This window comes from Lithobates pipiens, unplaced genomic scaffold, assembly GCF_037356315.1.
Source record: "Lithobates pipiens isolate NorthernLeopardFrog02 unplaced genomic scaffold, aLitPip1_a1.2 Scaffold_27, whole genome shotgun sequence".
Classification (NCBI taxonomy): domain Eukaryota; kingdom Metazoa; phylum Chordata; class Amphibia; order Anura; family Ranidae; genus Lithobates; species Lithobates pipiens.
Genome location: NW_027507788.1, coordinates 95,002,642 through 95,024,779, shown reverse-complemented (window position 1 = coordinate 95,024,779; position 22,138 = coordinate 95,002,642). Strand labels below are relative to the sequence as shown.

At 46.3% G+C, this 22,138-nt stretch overlaps 1 long non-coding RNA gene across 1 annotated transcript in view; it reads left to right on the top strand.

Annotated features, from left to right (window-relative positions):
* Positions 1-22,138, top strand: part of LOC143933204 (uncharacterized) — a 63,495-nt gene that overhangs the window by 14,011 nt on the left and 27,346 nt on the right. The gene's annotated exons all lie outside the window — the stretch shown is intronic.

Here is a 22,138-nt window from a genome sequence, read left to right as displayed (position 1 = left end):
GGCACCGCTGATCAGTACTCAGGCTGAGGCTGGGGGGTCGGCCATGCCACGCGCACGGAGGCTGGACCTTTCCCCCAGAGCTACCCACCATGACAGGAGCCCCCCCCGGTCGGGACTCGTCAGACCCGCTGGCGAAGCATACACCTGCTTCCGCCAGGCCTGGACGGAATCCTCGACTTCGACGGCGCTCGGTGGGCAGGGCTTCGGCACGGGTTAGCACCTCCCGCCCGCTCACGGAGGCAAAATGTGGATCCGGGCTCCCTCTCCCCCCTAGAGCGGAGAGGGGTAGGCCTCAGCGTGGGGCAGAGATTCAGATGACCGCCGGGCCTTCCCCATCCCTGGCCGGCGGTTTAGATGGTCGGAGGCGGGGCCAAGATGGCGGCCGGAGGCCGCTGCGGAGCACGGTGGCGGCAGCATCTGTTGGGCCACATGGAGCGGCGGTGAGCGGGGCTGCAGAGGAGCGGAGAGGGCGGAGGGGGCCTGGGCGACATGCTAATCGACCAGCGCCAGTGAGAGCGGAGAGTGCGGAGCCCCTGCACGCTCCAGGGGTCCTGTTTGAAGGGGAGCTGAGCGCATCTGGCCTGGAGGGTCTGCAGGAGCGTCCGTCAGTGGTGGAGGCGAGGACAGCAGCGGCGGGGTCCATCCCTGGTGGGCCCGGTAAGTTGGCTTCTGTGTCTGTGTCTCATGAGGTCCCTGTTGTGTCTGGGGTTGTCGGGGGTGGGACGGGGCCGGGGTGTGTGTGTGGGGGGGGGGGGGGCTGGGCCGGTCAGTGCCGGGTCTGCTTCGGTGGGTTCCGAGTCTCAGTTGCAGGCTCTTTTGGGGGGGGGGGCTGCGGGTTTTTGTGCAGCGCTTCGCGCAGGACACCGGTGGGAGGGGGCCGCTGGTCTCGGAGTCCGCTGGGGGGGAGAGGGTGGCGGGGGAGCTGGCAGCTGCGCCGGCCGCAGTGGCTCTTCCTGCGGTTTAGGTGGCCCCAGTGGTTACGGGGGCGGCTCCGGCGGGGGCGCCGGTGTCTGGGGACAAGGTGGCGTCAACGGAAGGGGGAGGTAGGACGGATGTGGTTCGCATTGCGGATGCGGCGAAGTGTGAGGTCTACGTGTGCTTCGAGGGACCGTTGGGATCGCACTTTAAGCTGGAGGTCTGGGAGAAGATCGTGAAGGGTGAGTACGCGGAGATCTTTTCGCTGCTGCCCCTCGAGAAGTTTAACCTCGACAGGGTTACACCCGATGATAACAAGGATGAGGAAAAACGGCATTATAGGTTGATCCCGAGAACATTCGCGAATTGGCTGCAGGCATTCGCCATTATGGCCAGTGTAATTGGTGAGAAGAACCCCGAACATTGTTCGGCGTTATTCTGCTATATGGACGCGGTGGGTGAGGCCTATAGGGTTTACGGGGGTACCACTTGGCTCAGGTATGACGAGCAGTTCCGTCAGAGAAGAGCTGTTCGTCCCTCCTTGCGGTGGTGCCTCTGGATTAGGTTGATGTCCTCGGTGCGGGCCCCGGGATATGAAGGTTAGGCTGAATTGCGATAATTTGGGCGTGGTGCATTTAATTAAATGCATCTCGGCATCCTCTATGCCGGTCGTGCGGTGGGTTTGTGTTTGTACGTTTGGTGAAGTGCTCTGTTATCTGTGGTCTCTTCTATGTCAGGTGGATTCCAGATGGGAGACTCGTCTGGATACTCGGGCACTCTTATGTGTTCAGGGGGGCCAGGAGGGCAGACATGAGACCAAACGGCAGACAGTTAGGGATTGCTCGGGAAGAGGCCTGTGTGAGGTGGATTGGGAGGCCGGGCATGCATTGGGGTAGGGTTTTGCCGGAAGTGCTCCATGTGGCGCGCCTGGACAGGCCACCTGACGTGCTGGTACTGCATGTGGGGGCAACGACCTGGGGGGTCGGCCAGCCAGGGAACTCATTCGGGATTAAGCTGGACTTCCTTCGTTTGAGTACCCTTTTCCCTGGAATGCTGATTGTCTGGTCTGATATAGTGGCCAGGACGAGTTGGCGGCTGGCTCGGTCGGTTGATCGATTGAACAAAACGCGGATTAAGGTGAACAAAAGGGTGGGGCAGTTTGTGATCAGAAATGGGGGTTTGGTGGTCCGCAATCGGGAGTTGGAATGGGATGTGGGTTTGAACCTCTTGGGTGACGGGGTGCATCTTTCAGACGTCGGGCTGGATCTTTGGGCCCTGGGTTTGCAGGAGGGGATACAGCGGGCTCTTGTTAGCTGATGGCCGTGGTAGTGGCTTGTATGGTGGTAACGGACCCAGGAGATGGAAGTGTGGGGGACCCATTAGGGACATGGGCTCCCTTGGTTACAGCTAACGCGTGTTAGCTGAGGATGGGAAGGTGGACACTGAGGGTAATGAGTTCTCTCCGGGCTGAAGTTATCATGGCCGGAGGCCTAGTACGGTAGCCTGCCCGCAGTATAAAAAGTGATACATTATTTGGGGAAGTGCCATACAAGCCACCGGGTTTAAAAAACTGATTTTTCTGAGTTGTTGTTATTTATGGTTAAAGTGGATACTTGTTTTATATGTTTTCTATATTTTATAAATAAAAGGCTGCTGTGGCCAGTGTAGACATGTCACTGGAGAAGTGATCGAGGGGGTGTACATCTCACCTAGGTTGCTACACAGTGTGAGATGGTAAATCCAGGATGGATCAGTTTCTCAGCAGCGATATGCTGCTGAGTTGTTATTTAATTTTGCCGGGCCTGGGTTTATATGGAATGGCAGGTAGGTTTGGTAGAGGGACCTGTCATTCCACATCCCCCGATCCAGTTCTGGGTTTGGGATCAGGTGAGCTTGGATCCTAATTAGCCTGGGAAGCTAAAGGCTCTGTAGGGTCTGCAGGTGATTGCTTCTCAGCCAGGGAATGAACAATCTGTGTGTTGAAGGAAGCTGCAAGCACAGCCACTGCTGGAGCTAAAACTCACCCTGCGACATCCAGGCGAAAGACGCTGTGTTTGTAAGTGTCAGATAGGTGAGCAGAACCTGTTAGTAAGCGCCCAGCCGGGCTAGGACTTTTATTTTTGTTGTACTTAGAAAGCACGGTGTTGCTGTATATTTTGTTTGCTGGACTGTTTGTACCATGAATAAACGCCAAGATCTGCTTTATCAAATTCCAAGTCTGCTGTGAACTGTGTCCAAACACACCCTACCCCGGGAAGATCCCTTACAATTGGTGGAGGTAGCGGGCAACGCGGTTGCTAGGGGCAACAGTGTGGACAGACTTGGCTACAGCTGCTGATGTCCTGGGTGAAAGCTGCAACGACACTCCAAGAACAGTCCAGCAACATGGAGGAGATGCTGAAGCAGTTTATGCAAGTGAGTTTGCAACAACAGCAGGCTCAGACAGAGGCCAATAGACGACATGAACAGTCCATGGCTGAACAACAGCAGATGATCGCTGCACAACAGCAGGCTCAGATAGAGGCCAATAGACGACATGAACAGTCCATGACTGCACAACAACAACTTATTGAGCACCTGATAGCAAATCGAGAGGCGCCTGTGGTGATGGGAGCCGCTCCAGAGATTTTTTCTGGGAGAAGGACTGTGCAGAAAGCGCTGCAAAAGATGACTGCTGAGGACGATGTTGAGGCCTATCTAACAGTATTTGAGCGCGTGGCTGAGCGAGAGAAGTTACCAGCCGCTGAGTGGGCAGAGGTAATTGCGCCCTATTTAACAGGTGAACCCCAAAAGGCCTACTATGACCTCAGTGAGCAAGAGGTTAAGGACTATACTCGGCTAAAAGAGGAGATACTTGCCCGACTAGGAGTTACTACTGCAGTCCGTGCCCGGAGGGTACGCAACTGGAGCTACAGTCTGGACAAATCAGCGAGGTCCCAGATGTATGACCTAATCCATTTGGCAAGAAAGTGGTTGGAGCCAGACACTTCTACTACTGCACAAATCCTAGAGAAGGTCGTGATGGATCGCTACCTCCGAGCGCTTCCTACTGACCTGCAACGCTGGGTGGGACAAGGTGATCCTAAGAACGCAAACGAACTTGTCAACCTTGTGGAGAGGTTCCAGGCGACTGAGGACTACCTCCGTGATGTTCCTGCAGCATCTTCACCTCCCCGGAGCGCCAGATCTGTGCCGTCAGCTGGTAAGAGACTTCCATCTATTGGGGGAGTGTGGAGGGGTGCTGATAGAGGGAAAAGGGCTCAAGTGGTGTCTCAGGGACAAAAGACTGGTGATGGTCCCGGGTGGCTAAGGGGCTCTGAAAAGGACTCCTTGCCAAAGAGACCAGGCCCTATCCAGTGTTGGAGATGCCATGAGGCGGGACACGTGTCGGCCCATTGCCCTCTTACCTCTGAACCCATGGAGTGTGACGCTAGCCGGCGTCAGTCGCTATTTGCGGAACCATCTTGTGCTGCAGTTCCTGGACTAGAGACTGAACCGCAAATCTGCGATATTACAATCAATGACTTTCCTGTTAAAGCGTTAATGGACTCAGGAAGCCTTGTAACCTTGGTGCATGCTAGCCTGGTGACTGGGGACTTAGAGTCTAAAAAGCATATGAGTGTTGTGTGCATACATGGTGATACAAAAATGTACCCTATAGTGCTGGCTAAAGTCGGGACTGAACAAGGCACCGTACAATATGAAGTGGGTGTGGTTAAAAACCTCATGCATAATGTAATATTGGGGCGCGATTTTCCATTATTCTGGGCTCTCTGGGAAAAAAGAAAAATCCCCAAAAGGAGTGAGGATACCTCTAAGGTGGTTGCCTTGTCCACTGTGAATGATAAAAGTGTACAGGATGAAAATGATTGTTTTCCTTTGCAGGTCCTGGCTGGGGAGGAGGAGGCTCCTCCCACTGAGCAAAATATACTAGACTTAGAGGTGTCTAGAGATAATTTTGGGGCTGCACAATTACAGGACCCCACTCTCAAAAATGCGAGAGCAGGTTGCTGTAATGAATGGGGTACCTCAGGAACCAGATGCTGAAAAAAGATTTCCACATTTTTCGGTGACTAATGATCTTTTCTATAGAGTCAATAAGGTTAAGGATGAGATTGTGGAACAGCTTCTGGTACCTAAGCCGTACCGGCGTCAGGTGCTTGACATGGCACATAACCATGTTCTTGGGGGACACTTGGGGACTGACAAAACGCGAGAGAGGGTTCTCCAGAGGTTTTTTTGGCCGGCCATATATGATGACATTAAAAAATACTGTGAGTCGTGCCCCACATGTCAGGTTAGTGCCCCAGTGTCACATTTTCGCAGTCCTTTGGTTTCGCTTCCTATTATAGAGGTGCCTTTTGAGCGTATTGCCATGGATTTAGTGGGTCCCATTGTAAAGTCAGCTAGAGGACACCAGTATATTTTGGTAGTCCTGGATTATGCGACCCGCTATCCTGAGGCTGTACCCTTAAGAAACACTGCATCTAAAACAATTGCACGTGAGTTGTTTTATATGTTCTCTAGGACTGGGATCCCCAAAGAAATCCTAACTGACCAAGGTACGCCATTTATGTCGAAAGTAATGAAGGAATTATGCAGACTATTTAAAATCTCACACATCCGTACCTCTGTGTACCACCCCCAGACGGACGGATTGGTGGAGAGATTTAATAAAACTTTGAAACATATGTTGAAGAAAGTGGTGGCAAAAGATGGTCGTGACTGGGATCATTTATTACCCTACCTCATGTTTGCTATTAGGGAGGTGCCCCAAGCGTCCACAGGGTTCTCACCATTCGAGTTGGTCTATGGTCATCACCCTAGGGGTCTACTAGACATTGCAAAAGAGACATGGGAGAATGAGTCCACCCCATACAAGAGTGTTATTGAGCATGTAGCACAAATGCAGGACCGTATAGCCACTGTAATGCCCCTGGTAAGGGAACACCTCCAGAGGGCTCAAGAGGCCCAAAGTAGAATTTACAACCGGTCCGCAAGAATCAGGACATTCAACCCAGGCGATAGGGTCCTTATACTAGTCCCCACTGTTGAGAGTAAATTCTTGGCGAAGTGGCAAGGTCCCTATGAAATTGTTGAAAAGGTCAGTGAGGTGAACTACAAGGTGCACCAACCAGGTAGAAGGAAGCCTTTCCAAGTTTATCACATAAACTTGATCAAGCCCTGGAAAGACAGGGAATCCTTGGGGGCGACAAATACTGTTAATAATTTGTCACAACCAATCCCTCCAGTCAAGGTAGGTGATACTCTATCAGTGTCACAGAAACAGGAGGCTCAGGAATTTTTACAGAAAAACAAAAACAAGTTCTCTGACCTCCCAGGGCGTACCCACCTCATCCATCATCACATTGAAACTGAGCCTAGAAGCAGAGTAAACCTTAAGCCCTATAGGATACCGGAGGCACGTAGGGAAGCCGTATCTGCCGAGGTAAAACGTATGCTTGCTCTGGGGGTAATTGAGGTGTCACAGAGTGAATGGTCCAGCCCAATTGTGCTAATCCCAAAGCCCAATGGAACTTGGAGGTTCTGTAACGATTTCAGAAAGTTGAATGAGATCTCCAAGTTCGATGCGTATCCTATGCCCAGGGTAGATGAGTTGATTGAGAAGTTGGGTAACGCCAGGTACATAACCACCCTCGATCTCACAAAGGGCTACTGGCAGATTCCACTTTCTGGTGAGGCTAAAGAGAAAACTGCATTCTCCACCCCTGATGGGCTATTCCAGTATGTAGTGATGCCATTCGGGTTACATGGAGCGCCTGCAACTTTCCAGAGGTTGATGGACTTGATTCTGCGACCACATCGTGATTACTCAGCTGCCTACCTCGATGATGTGGTCATTTTTAGCCCTGATTGGGAAAGTCACCTCTGTAAGGTACAGGCCGTGTTGGATGCCATAAGTGATGCGGGGTTGACCATAAATGCCGAGAAGTGTGCTCTAGCCCTAGAAGAGGCCAAATATCTAGGCTACATTATTGGGAGAGGGTTGATTAAGCCACAGCTAAATAAAATTGAGGCAATACAGAATTGGCCTAGACCCCTGACAAAGAAACAGGTTAGAGCTTTCCTGGGTATTACGGGTTATTACCGTAGATTTGTGCCGAACTTTGCCTCAGTTGCTGCTCCACTAACTGACTTGACAAAGGGCGGAAAGACAGCAATGGTCACGTGGACCCCAGAGGCCGAGAAGGCTTTCCAAAGCCTTAAGTCTGCCTTGTGCCAACCACCTGTCTTAGTTACCCCCGATTTCAGGCGAGAATTTCTGGTCCAGACAGATGCCTCTAACACAGGCTTAGGTGCAGTACTCTCACAAGTAGTGAATGGTGAGGAGCATCCAGTGACGTACTTGAGTAGAAAACTAACCCCGGCCGAGAAAAATTATGCCATTGTGGAGCGAGAATGTTTGGCAGTAAAGTGGGCCCTAGAATCGTTAAAGTATTACTTGCTAGGCAGGAAATTCAAGTTGGTGACAGACCATGCCCCCCTAACATGGATGAAGTTAAACAAGGAGAGAAATGCAAGAGTGACTAGATGGTTTCTCTCCCTACAAAACTTTAATTTCACTGTGGAACACAGGCCAGGGAAATTACAGGCAAATGCTGACGCATTGTCAAGGGTAAGTTGTCTGTGGGGACAAAAGGCTCAGCCCTCCGGTCTGAAAAAGAGGGGGGGGATATGTAGACATGTCACTGGAGAAGTGATCGAGGGGGTGTACATCTCACCTAGGTTGCTACACAGTGTGAGATGGTAAATCCAGGATGGATCAGTTTCTCAGCAGCGATATGCTGCTGAGTTGTTATTTAATTTTGCCGGGCCTGGGTTTATATGGAATGGCAGGTAGGTTTGGTAGAGGGACCTGTCATTCCACATCCCCCGATCCAGTTCTGGGTTTGGGATCAGGTGAGCTTGGATCCTAATTAGCCTGGGAAGCTAAAGGCACTGCAGGGTCTGCAGGTGATTGCTTCTCAGCCAGGGAATGAACAATCTGTGTGTTGAAGGAAGCTGCAAGCACAGCCACTGCTGGAGCTAAAACTCACCCTGCGATATCCAGGCGAAAGACGCTGTGTTTGTAAGTGTCAGATAGGTGAGCAGAACCTGTTAGTAAGCGCCCAGCCGGGCTAGGACTTTTATTTTTGTTGTACTTAGAAAGCACGGTGTTGCTGTATATTTTGTTTGCTGGACTGTTTGTACCATGAATAAACGCCAAGATCTGCTTTATCAAATTCCAAGTCTGCTGTGAACTGTGTCCAAACACACCCTACCCCGGGAAGATCCCTTACACCAGTTATACCCCATAAAGAAGGTGTGGTCTCATTCTTATAGGTTAAGAGAATGGGGTACAGGTTTGGGGGGTGTAACGATGGGGCCTCAGTTTGGGAAATTAGGAGGTGTGCCTCTTATTTACACTGGTCAAGCTATGTATGTGGGAAAAAAAGACCGTAAATTTTGTTTGGGTGCAACATCGCACAACCGTGCAATTGTCAGTTAGGGGACGCATGACCAATGGCCTGGTCATTCAGCAGCCAAATCTTCCAGGGCTGAAGTGGTTAATATCCAGTGTTGCGAACTACCACATTGATCAAGCTAAATTGCTTCATTGAGGCTGCTCACATGTACACCCAGGAAAATGGGATCCAAGAAGAACTGCCAATAAATAAGAAATAATAATGTTCAGAGTCCAGATTTTTTCAAGGATTAATGCTGGGTTCACACTATCTTCACATGAGGCTCACAGCAGCACATCCGGTGCTTCCCTGTTCACTATTTCAGGTCCGATTTCAGCATGAATTTTTGGCTGAGTTCGGATTTGAAACGGACCAAAAGATGCACAGCTCTTTTCGCAGCGGAGATATGTGAACCAGCTCCATAGAGGGCCAGTCAAAATCTCCTGCTATTGTGAATTGGATGTGGGGAAACCACATCGAATTCGCAATAGTGTGAACCCAGCCTAAAAGAATAAGAGAGCCACCGCTTTTCAGGGGTTTCACAATTCCCTTTCTTTAGAGTTAATAAACACAAACATCCTATTGACCAATCAGTTATAACAACTGATCAAGAAATATATTTATTGCGCAATAATGCTTCTAAAATTAGGTAATTAAAAATATTGAAAAAAAGTACAGGAAGATATATAGGTATAAAGATTTTGTCTCGTTCTTTCATAATTTAATGTTGGATAAGGTATATTAAAATGTATTTATTTAATTCAGATGTAATATTTATAAACAATCACCGGAAATTGACAGCAATGGCACCGTCCGAATCGGTGCAACACTGCAGTTTTGTCAAGTTGCTGGGCATGGGGGATATTTACACACATGATTTCCTTATGGTCCAGCATCTGGGGAAGAGACATCAGCCTTGGGAAGGATGCTGCTGAAGATGGCGGGATTGGTGCAGATGTATACTGTAGAAGACAGTGCCTTCATTTGAACCTTCTCAGCGTGGCCCTATGACCCTATTTTTTGCTTGATGTGGCATATCCCAATCCACTGAAACACCTCGTGAGATTTCTATCACTAGAGGCTGCAGATGTTGTGATGGATGAACCAGGATAATGTTGTGGAGAGGAAGAAGCTGGAAGTGGAGAACAAGGAGAAGGAAGGGTGTGAATTTTAACTGCACCACAGAGCTTGGTCCCATCGACATTTCAGTACAATAAGTCATGTGTTTCCTCATGCATGTGATATCTAAATAGCTGGTGCTTTTTAGTAAAGATGCCAATGGTACGGTAATCAACTTATACATAAAAAAGGCCCAATCTGCAGAGTACTTTGGAACGGTGCTGGGAATAGCAGTGGCCTGTAACTCTGGGACAGTCCTATAAAATGGATTAGGCTGGATGCTTCCTCTGCCCCTGGGCAGATGCTTCCCTCACTGTTGTTCTGCCTCGCCTTCAGAAATTTCTTCCCCATCAATCAGCGGCAACCACAGATGAACTGTCACCTCATTATCCACCCCCTCCATATCGCTGAAGTCCACTTTGATATTCCAGTAACTTTAACTTACTGCAATACCACTGCCTCTTGCTTCTCCCTGTTTAATGTCCTCTCTTCCTTTGGTCCTAAAATTGTCTTCCTCATGCTAAAAATCAAAAACTAGAAATACTATGTTAGCCACTCAATTCCATCCTGTGTGTGCTATGGGTGTACAATATGGACACGCTAGAAAAGGGAGGCATGCTGCTTGCCCCCACGACCTCCACAACTCAATCTGCAGTAATCCAGCACAATATAGCTACTAAGACCCCATTATTGACCCCTCTAAGCCAACTGGCCTATGTTCAAAGAATTTTGGCAGGAAAATTTGGGCTAAAAATTATACATGCCTAATACTATTTTAGTGAGTAATTCCAATACTAATTAAATATTTCTTTTGCGCACTATAACAAAAGTTTACATTAGAGAAAGTAAAAAGAAAATTGTTTGCAGCAGATTGTAGTCATTAGTACTGTCTCTTCCATGTTACACAGAAGGCCCTAAAGATATGCAGGGGGGCCTCTGGGGCCTTGCTACATAAATTACCATTGCATTTCAACATTTTTAAAAACAGACCTGGATGCAATTTTCCAGTCCTCTGGCACCTTGCCAACTCACAGTGATGCGGGAAGGAATCCGTTATAGAAATATTCATAGGATTCTCACAGGGGAATTCATTGAACACTGTGACTGTTAAGAAATAGTTTTGTCATTCTTTGTGACAGTATAATAATACTCGCCAAGGGTCCCTCCAGGATTTAGACCCTTGTCCCAGCCTTACCGATTCCCGTGGAATGTCCAGGGAAATCTTTTCTTACCTGTTTTTTTTTTTTTGCCCGACGCCGCTAGAGGTGCGCGCCACTGGTCAATTCTGCCTCGGTCACCATTTTACAGAAGACCTGCTCGTAAGGAAGAAACAAGAGCCGGAGCCCTGCCACTTTCTTGCCACCCAGGCTCCCCCTCTTGGTTCTGTAAATGGCACAGAGACGAGCACAGTGACCATCCTGAGTGGTCCCGAGGCCTGATGCAGAGTCCTGGGTCCCGGCGCCACAATATCCCTGTCTGACTGAGACTCTGCTGTCTCACTCTCACTGGCTGCCTCCTATCACATCGCTCTGTTCCCCGGAAAGTCAGCGACAGTCTGAGAAAGTAACTCTCCAGGAGGCTGCACACCCAGGTGCATGAACGGGGGGAGGTCTGTACTCCTGGGGGGGGGGGGCTCTATACAGATGGAGAGGGTGAATTGTCCTGGGGGGTCTGTACAGATGGAAGGGGTTCTGTACTCCTTGGGGGTGAGTTGTCATGGGGGATGCCTGTACTTCTGGAGGTGTCTGTACAGATGGTGCAGGAGGGACTCTACTGGGAATGCCTGGTGTAAGGAGGGACTCTACTGGGAATGCCTGGTGTAAGGAGGGACTCTACTGGGAATGCCCGGTGTAAGGAGGGACTCTACTGGGAATGCCCGGTGTAAGGAGGGACTCTACTGGGAATGCCCGGTGTAAGGAGGGACTCTACTGGGAATGCCTGGTGTAAGGAGGGACTCTACTGGGAATGCCCGGTGTAAGGAGGGACTCTACTGGGAATGCCCGGTGTAAGGAGGGACTCTACTGGGAATGCCCGGTGTAAGGAGGGACTCTACTGGGAATGCCCGATGTAAGGAGGGACTCTACTGGGAATTCCCGATGTAAGGAGGTACTCTACTGGGAATGCCCGATGTAAGGAGGGACTCTACTGGGAATGCCCGGTGTAAGGAGGGACTCTACTGGGAATGCCCGGTGTAAGGAGGTACTCTGCTGGGAATGCCTGGTGTAAGGAGGGACTCTGCTAGGGATCACCTAATGTAAGGAGGGACTCTACTTGGGACACCTGATGTAAAGAGGGACTCTACTTGGGACACCTGATGTAAAGAGGGACTCTGCTGGGGACACCTGATGGCATCTGGTGGCAGGCAACGGTGGCTAATGACACACTCAGGGCTCCCACTGATTCTGCATTATGGTGAGTTGAACAATTTAATTTTATATTACAATGTAATAAACTAAATAATGCGCTTCAGTTATCCTGACACCATAACAACCATGGTGTCAGGATGATTGAAGAGCTAACAGCAGTTGTTTAGAGTATCTTTTTCTGCTGATTGTTAAACTTTCTGGAATACACATATTTCTATTGTAATGTAGGATCTGGGTCTGCTGTCCCTCCATCCCTCTTTCTTTCCTTACTTCTCTCTCTTTCCCTCCCTATTTTTCTTTCTTTCTTCCTTCCTCCATCCCTCGTTCTCAGACTCGAACCACACCCTCTTTGAGCCCTGCTTTGCACGCCACAGTTTTCTCCTTCCTGCCATGTCATACTTACAAATGAATGCCCAACCCCCTAATTATAATAAGACCCTGCCTACAGACAAAAAAGTGTCTCTATAAATATTTGGACAATGTTGGCAACTATGCATTGTTCTGGCTACATTGTTAAAAAGCCATGTAAGCTATGTAAGTCCACAGTCATAGGGGTTCCAGAAATAACATTCCCTGTTTTCCTTCCTCCTTTGATAAGGCGACTTGGAATATAGTGGTACAACCAGCTTTCCTTTTCCTCCACCACACCCCCCTGGCCCCCAGGGGCCATTGAATCCTTAAAACAACCTTTATTTTTAACTTCATTATGGAATCCGATGCATTTTTCAGAAATGATGAAATTTCGCTATAGTCTCCTAATTTTTGCTGACATTTCAAGGCAATAAAAATTCTCAATTTCTCTCTTCCTTATGCACACGATCGGACTTTCCGCCACCAAAACTGTGGATGTTTTTCTGAAGGATGTTGGCTCAAACTTGTCTTGCATATAAAGAGATTTTCCCTTTGTCACTGTTACAGTGCCAATGTTTTTAACAGATAGGAAGTAAGAAAATATCTGCAATAAGGACAAAGCTGGCATGGGTTTTTAAGATAGTGTTTGGGGTAATATATCCACTAACACCTTTCTCAATGCCCAAATTGCAAAGTATACCGACTCAACTCTAAAGCTATCTCACTATTACAAAAAGGAAGACTCCGTCCACTAAGGTAATAGAGTGCTTGTCATAGAGTGCCATTGCACACCACTACTCTAGCTGTGCTACAGCTAGAGTAGTGCTACAGCTTTTTGAAACAACGGTCTTTGTCAAGCCCTTGAGGAAGATGGTAATTTCTGTTGAAACGCATAGGACTTTACAGATTATATATAGTAACTAGTGACATCTTGTAGGTGGGGTGCATCAGGGTGCAAAGGAATAACACGCTCTGTCCCAGTGCAATGAAAGAACTTGTATTGAAATAATGCAGAAACAGTTCTCAAATAACCCGATGGGAAGGGAGCCCAATCCCAAACACTCACAGTTCCAACAGCACATAGAGAGCAGAGGGCAGCCGAACTGTCAGTGTCTGTAGAGAGGGGAAGAATGTAGCCTGGTCGCCTTGTGCCCAATAGGCAGTTGTCCAGAGAAATTGCGAGCCCTATGCTTTCCCTGATAATCAAGAACCCTTCTCTGCCACTAGTACTGTCCCTACCAGGAAGGGTACATGTCCCTTCTCTATCAACGATGCCAAACCTGGAAGCCAGGGCCTTGAATAGTCTCTACCTGACCCAAGATGGCTGCCAGAGTCACATGGGGTGGCAATATCAAATTGAATGCCTCCCCAGTGAACTAGGAGACCATAGAGGAACTGTATTCTTTCTGCCTTCCCCTCTGACTGCAATGCTGCTGTGGAAGAGCACCACCTGCAGTGGAGAAAGTAGACTGCACGTGCCTACAAGCTCATGGTCAACTACTGATGTTCATTGAAGTCAAATCACAGTGCAGCATGTTAAGGAGCTTCAACTACCAGCTCTGGGACACCCATTTAAACTACTGGTTCTGTGCAGCGTAAAGAGGCAAATATAAATTGTTTATTATATCTCTATAAGGCAGCATTGATAGGATCTCTGCACTTGAGTCTGTGCACTTCATGAACCCAATGAAGGCCTCTTGAGACCCCTCCCTAGGGAAAGAGAACCTTGACTGATGGGGGCATGGAAAGGTGCCGGTCAAGGGGAACGATTGGTTGAAACATGGGGATGGGATTGGCCTGAGCTCAGAGAACATGTGCCCCAGGGAATTCTGGGTCTTTTGGAAGAGTCGGTTGGAAGAGCTGCCCATCCTCTCACCCCCTTTTTTCTCTGTTATAGTATATCACACCTTGCTTCAGTTTCTTGACCTTGCCAGCAGTTAAAGTTGCTGTAATGGGCCATGCCCTTGATGGAAAATTGGAAGTAGGTTGTCTGTCCCGCACTCATGGTAAGGACAGGCCCCACTTCCCTCTTTTGGTTGAGTGCTCACAGTACGACTGTGACTGGCACTGGTTAAATATGTTCACATGTTATGTATTGGAATTTAATAAAGCTGTGGCCTTGCCTTTTCCAACCTAATGGTTCTAAGTGTCTTATTTAATGGGGTAAAGGGCAAGGGTGGTGGGGCATTTCATCCCATTGTGTTATGTTAATTGGGATCTAGGCCCATTTTGCCTCAACAGTCAAGGGTTCCCACTCATCCTTCTAGATTTTCTTGTTTTATATTATAGGGATTGCAACAAGTGGAGCTTGAAAATCAAAGGAGAGCAGCAATGCCTAGGCAGAACCAGTGCAGGAGGATCTTGCTATAGCAGCATCCAAGACATTAGGGGAACTTCAGGCAAATTTAAAAATAAAATCTGCAGTGTAGATAAAAGTTACATCACATAAGGTGTATGTAACTTTAGGTATCATTGTGCTTTCTTTAATATTTACACTTTCATTGACACCGGATAGTAGAGCTCTTGATTTGCTTCTGGCCCCAGGTGACTATGAGAGCTGCAGGTCACCAAATATTATTTTACTGAAAGACATACATTATAAATTATTGAAAACTATTTTTGAAATTACATTAACATGTCAAAAAGTATATGAGATGATGGTGACCGGGTCTACATCTATGTAAATATACAGTGCAGAACTTGTAGAAGAGTTTGTAGTTGCGTGTGGGACATTTCCTCTCTGGCAGGGTGTTAGTGATACGGAATACTAGACAGCTGCCCTGAGTCAGGTAACAGGACTGCTGAGGATTTCGGTGAAGAGCAGTATGTGAATACCAGGGGGCCAGTAACGTGGTAAGGAAATCCGATCATGTCAGAAGCTGGCCCAGCTGTACGCACTAGGTGAGGCATGGTAATAAAACAGAAAGCCCTCCCAGGTTTGAAACTTTATTTAGATGTCTTCCTGACCTCCAGCTACAAATCAACTGGAAATATCAGGTCACAGAGGATATTTACAAATGGGTCTGTTAAATTCACCACTATAGTTAAAGGGGTTGTTCATTTTAATCCAAATGTATGCCTTTATTTTGGACCCATCACTGTAGTAACATTTGGGGAGCCCCACCATACCTCAGCTCCCTTTGTAGGGCCATACTATGTTTATCCAAAAGTTAATAAAAGCGATTGAATAATTTGTAATCAATAAAGTACAGAACGATTAAAACCCTGCCAGTTCTTTGATGGTTGAGAAGATCTTCTTTTGCTTCCCGTCCTATGGACACATTAAAAGTGAATGAAATCCTCTTATGCTGTGTACACACGGTTGGACTTTCCGGCAGAAAAAATGTGATGGAATCATTTCATCGGAAATTCCGATCCTGTGTGGGCTTCATTGGACTTTTTTATTTTTCAAACATTCTGACGGAAAGATTTAAAACATGTTCTGTTTCTAGGTCCAACAGAATCAATTCCTATTGGGAGAACTGTTTGTATGCTATTCCGAAGGACCAAAAATTATGCAAGGGCAGCTATTGGCTACTGGCTATTGAATTTCCTTTTTCTAGTTCCATCGTACGTCTTCGTGTTCTAAACGATCAGACTTTGGTGTGATCGTGTGTAGGCAAGTCCGTTTCAGCGAAACTCCGTCGGAAAGACTGTCAGAGTTTTTTCTGACGGAAAAAAACAGTCATGTGTACGCGGCATTAGAAGGAATTTGCTTAGTCGTGGGAATAGGAATGGAGAGGAAATCTTCTAATGGAATCACCTGTAGTGACAATGGTCTAAGTCCCAGTGACAATGGACATTAGAGAAATAGAAATGGTGAATCTCCCCAGTGGAAAAAAATAAATGAGCGCACACATTTTTTTTAGTTTAAAATATTCTTTATTCATTTTCTTCATAAATACAATCTTTATATCATATTATATCAAAATTTTAAACATAAGTATATATGTATAAAAAAAAGGAAACCATTAGATCGTCAAGGGTACAGTCATTCCTTCATAGTTTAACAATTATCTGACTTCACAGCATTATTTCCCTTCCGGCAAGATCAAAAAACAGATCAAAACAAAACAAAAACCAGAAAACAAAAACAGAACAAAGCAAAACAAACCAAAAAAATAAAACAAAACAAAAAAAAGAGACTAACCAAAATGTTCCCTCCCCCCGTCCCCTTCTCTCTCCACCTCCCTCCCTCTACATTGGATATCCTATCCTGTCCATCCAAGGCTTCCATATTTTTTCAAATTCCTTCAAGTTTCCTCTTTTGATATACACTGTCCTCTCCTTCCATATTGTTTCTGTTATTATCTTTGTCCAATCTCTTGCCGAGGGGGGGCTCTCTGCCTGCCACCTCTGTGCTATAAGCTTTCTTGCCTGAAACATACACCTCAGTATTGCTTTAGTTGTACAGGATGAGCCCCCTATTCCCTCGGCCAGTCCCAGCACACATAGTCTGGGATCTCTCCCTACTCCCACTCCAAACGTTTCATTCAGAGTGTGGATAATTTCTGACCAGTATCGAAATAGTCTGGGACATCTCCAGAACATGTGCGCTAGGTCCCCAGTATCTTGACATCTTGGACACTTATCATCCTCTCTTTTCCCGAAACCAAACAGTCTCTTGGGGGTATAGTATGATCTATGCAATAGCATCAAGTGAGAAACCTTCTGTGCAGGCGAGATTGAGATAGAGTGTCCTGCCACCAATAACTTCCTCCATTGCTCATCTGAAAATACCCCAAATTCCTCCTCCCATTTCCCTCTACATTTAAGTTTCTCTGGGTTTTCTATATTCCCTTCGATTATGTATGGGTATATTTCTGCTATGGTTCCCCCTGCCTTTTCTTGCGCGTTCAATCTATCATAAAAAGGGGAGTTATTCCACACTGGGCCTTGTTTATTAAATTGTTTATCCAACGCATGTCGGATCTGCAAATATTTAAAGAATGAATGCTTTGGTACATCAAACTCCGCCCTCAGTGCATTAAATGTTTTCAATATCCTTCCTTCATATAATTGGGCCAGTTTATCAATCCCCTTTATCTCCCATGGTCTATATCTACCAATCATTTCCATTTCTGGCAAATTTAAATTATTCCATAATGGAGTATATTTAGTCAGGCCTCCCAGGCCTTTTATTGTTTTAACTGCCTTCCAGACTTTTAAACCCATTTTTATCGTCGGTATCCTATATTGAAATGAGTTTGCCTCCAGAGCTTCCATAATTGTATTGTGAGGGGACTCTGCTATCATCAATGCCTTATTTGTTCCACCGATCCTACCTTTACTTATCCCCAGATGCTGTAGTTGAGCTGCTAAAAAATAGCTCCGTGGATGGGGTACTGCCATTCCTCCTTTCCTAGTTGGTAACTGTAAGGTCTGGAGGCTAATCCTTGACACTCGACCTTTCCATATGAGTTCTCTAAATAGTTCCTCTATTTTTTTGAACCACTTTTTATCAACCCATACCGGGGAGTTATGCAATAAATACAGCATCTGGGGCAGCCACACCATTTTGATCAAATTACATCTTCCCGCAACTGATAGTGGGAGCTTCTTCCATATTTCAATCTTAGTTCTAAATTTAGTTATTAGTGGGAGTATATTATCCCCAATATATTTTCCAGGGTCTCTTTTAATAAGTATCCCTAAGTATTTTATTTGATCGACCACTTCTATCTGCGGGGCTGCCAGCATGTTTCGATTCACTGTTGAATCTACTGGCATTAGGGCAGACTTTTCCCAATTTATAACCAATCCAGTAAAATTACCAAAGTCGGCAAGTATAGTCATCCCCTGTCTAAGGGTTTGTTCCGTGTCTCCCAAGAAGAGGAGGATATCGTCTGCGTACAGAGCTATTTTCTCCTCCCTCCTCTTTCTCTGGAAGCCTGCCATATTTATATTTGATCGTATTGCGATGGCTAATGGCTCCATAGCAAGAGCAAAAATCAGGGGTGACAACGGACACCCCTGTCTTGTTCCCCTCTCCAAAGAAAACCTATCTGAGTACTCATCATTAATCCTTATTCGCGCACTAGGACCACTATATAGGGTCTGTACCCAAGCAATAAACTTGGGGCCAAACCCAAATGTACCCAGTGTTCGCCATATATATCCCCATTCTAGGCTATCGAAGGCTTTACCCACATCTAACGCCATAATTGCTCTTTTACCCTCATTTTCCGTTGGTAACTGTAGATTTAGGTAAAGCCTCCTAACATTCATGCCAGTGGACCTACCGGGGATAAATCCCGTTTGGTCGGGATGCACGAGTCTCGAGATAATTTTATTCAGTCTGAGTGCCAACACTTTAGCTAATATTTTAGCGTCAGAACAAAGGAGGGATATAGGTCGATAAGATTTCGTATCCAATGGATCTTTCCCCTCCTTATGCAAAACAACTATCGTTGCTTCGGTCATTGATTTTGGAAGCTTCCCTTCTTCTTTTGCCCAGTTAAAAACTTTAAGAAGCTCTGGCAGCATTACTTTCCCATAATGTTTGTATATTTCTACTGGTAAACCGTCTGGACCTGGGGATTTCTGGTTGGCCATTTCTGCCACCGCTAATTGAATTTCCTCTAATGTTAATTGGGCTTCCATTACCCCCCTCTCCTCCTCAGTGAGGAACGGAGTTGTAATGCTATCAAAGAATACATCCATTTCCCTGTCCTTCGCAGCCCCCCGAGACCTGTACAACTTTTCATAGTATGTTCTAAAAGTATCTATGATCTCTACGCCCTGTGATATAATTTCTCCTTCTTCTGTCCTGATCGCAGGGACAGAGGAGGACAAGGAATTGGTGTTTACCAAATGCGCCAACATTCTCCCGACTCTTTCCCCCTCCCCATAAGCAATCTGGCTCTGAAATAACCTTTTATTCTCCATTTTCCTCATAATCACCATTTTATATTCCTGTTGTTTTTCCAACCATATGTTTTGTTTCTCTGGGGTAGGGCTTTCCACATATGCTCTTTCGGCTTCCATTACCTCCTCTCTTACTCTATTCTCCCATTCCTTTGACTTCCCCTTAATTTTCGCAACTTGTTGGATAAGGATTCCCCGAAGATAAGCTTTTAATGCATCCCATATCACCCCTCTTGCTGCAGTATCTTTATTAAACTCCAAAAATTCTTCTAGCCGGGTTAATATCTCTTCTGGATCACCAATTACTTCCAACCATACTGGATTCAACTTCCATACCCTAGGGGTTCTTTTTCCCTCTATATTTATTGATACTGTCAACAAAGAGTGATCAGATACCCCCCTAGGATGATATACTATATCCCTCACTACTTTATTTGCTTCCTCATTCCCCAGAACCAAATCTATCCTGGAGAGTGAGGAAAAAGAACTTGAAAAACATGAATATTGTAACAAGGTTGGATTACGAACCCTCCACATGTCAAACAACCCTCCCTCCTGCAGGAACCGAAATAGCCAGGTCTCATCTGCCTTCTGGGTGTATCTTCCTGGTGGGAACCTGTCCTGGTTTTTACTAACAACCTCATTGAAGTCCCCCACCGCTATAACCGGGGTCCCGGATTTATCCACTATGAACTCCAATAAGCGGTAAAGGACCTCCAACCCAAATGGAGGGGGAATATATATGTTTGCCAGGATATACTCCCGGTTCTCTATTACGCAATGCAGGAAAACATATCTCCCCTCTTTGTCTATGCTGATCTGTCGACACAGAAACGCAACTTCTTTCCTTATCAATACGGCCACCCCCCTTGAATAAGAGGTGTGGACTGAGTGGAATTGAAATGGAAACTTCTTACTTCGGAGTTGTAACTTAGTTTCTTCAGTTAAGTGCGTCTCCTGTAGGCAGATCAGCTGGACATCATACCTTTCAAGAATATCAAACACTGCTGCTCGTTTGACAGGTGTACCCATCCCCCGGACATTCCATGATCCAATTTTCAAAACTCTAGTCTGCATTGTTTTGAAGAAAAAAAAGAAAGACGGAGAGGGATATATTCATATATACCAAGAACTACCAAGCAGGAAGGACAAAAAAAAAAAAAAAAAAACAGAAGGATTCTTCCAAAGGAAGAAAGAGGCATGGGAAGGAGAGGGCGAGAGAGAGAGAGGACCAAAACACAAAAAAAAAAAAAAAAAAAAAAAAAATAATAAAACCCCACCCCGTAAACATATACATCTTTTTGCATTCTTTTTGCATAACACTATGATATTTTGTGCTAAACTTGTTCCATAGCCTAAGACCAATAAGTTTCCCCTTTACTAGTGATTTCAATCCGTGTTTTTGTATTAATTTTAATTTATAAATTACTCTTGTGTACTCAACCCTATTTTCCTTAATCTTATATCCTTTTTCTATACTCCACCCCTTACCCCACCCCCCCTTATACCATTCTAGGTTACCCCTAGGGGCTTTTCCCGTGACCGTTACATACCATCCTGTGCAATCATACCCCCCCCCACTCCCCACCCCCCCCTCCCCACTCACCCCCCTCCCGTCCCTCCCCCCTTTTCCCCGTTTACACAATTTATACATCAACATTATAACACACCTCACCCCTTACACATATATTTGTATGTATTATTTAAGTGACGACAGATATTCAATTTACCACATAACCCTCAGCCCCATATACATATGTGCTGCCCCCCCTCCCCCCCCCCCCCCCAAAAAAAAGGGGGGGGGAGGGGGGAGAAAAAAAAAAGAGAAAAAAAAAGAGAAAAAAAAAAAAAAAAAAGGAAAAAACCCCCAAACAAAAACAAAGGGGAAGGGAGAGAAAAAAAGGGGAGAGAAGACGAGAGGGCGAGGGAGAAAACGAGAAAAAAAAAAAAAAAAAGAGAAGTTTCTCCCTCACCTCCTCCCTATCTGGTCCCCCCTTTCCTCTATCCAAGTTATTACACCAGCCGGCGAGTCAAAAAATAAAGTTTCTCCCGCTGCTATTATACGGAGTCGTGCTGGATACAGAAGAGCATATGTAATATCCATTTTCTGAAGCCTGCGCTTCACCTCTATAAACTCTGCTCTACGTTTTTGCAATTCAGGAGAAAAATCAGGATAAAACGATATTTTAAATCCCTTATATTGGATACTACCCATTTCTCTAGCCTTACGAAGTAGGACTGCTTTATCTTTATAATTCAGAAACTTTAGTAGCATAGATCTAGGGTGTCCTCCCTGTGGCGAAACTCTAAATGGAATTCTATGTGCTCTCTCTATTGCGAATTGCTGCGAAAAGGAATCTCTTCCAAACACCTCAATAAACCATTTCTCCAAAAATCCAATTGGATCCGGGCCTTCACATTTTTCCGGGAGACCAACCACCCTCACATTGTCCCTTCGAAGTCTATTTTCCATTTCATCCAGTTTCCCTTCAAATTTACCCATCTGTACTTTGAGAACCTGGACCTCCTGGTTTAAGGGATACATCTCATCTTCGATTTGACTTATTCTGCCCTCAGCCGATGTTATTCTGTCCACTGTTTTCTGGAGATCGTGACGCATCATAACTATTTCCTCTTTGATGCCCTTTGTTTGGTCACACAACTCAACCAGCGATGCTTTACAGATATTAACAGCCCCCAGCACCTCCTTTAATGATGGCTCAGCTTCTCCTTCTAATGAGGGGGCCAACGGGGGGATTGTTTCAGATCTTCCAGCTATCCCAGTATTCTTATTAGTTGCACTCTTTACTCCTATTGCGGATGGCCCTTGACTCTTTCTGTCTGATGGAATTTTTATTAGGCCCCCACCCTTAGTTGGAGTATGGTCCGGTGTGTGGGCATATTTTTCCAGTTTTGCCGCGGCTGAAGATACTCCCGGTACTGCACTCGGTTGGGGAGCCCTCTCCCTGTCTTTATCTTTATCTCTGTCTTTAGCAGATCTCAATGACTGGGTCCCCACATTATCCTGGCCGCCCTGTTCCTCCCCTCTCCTCC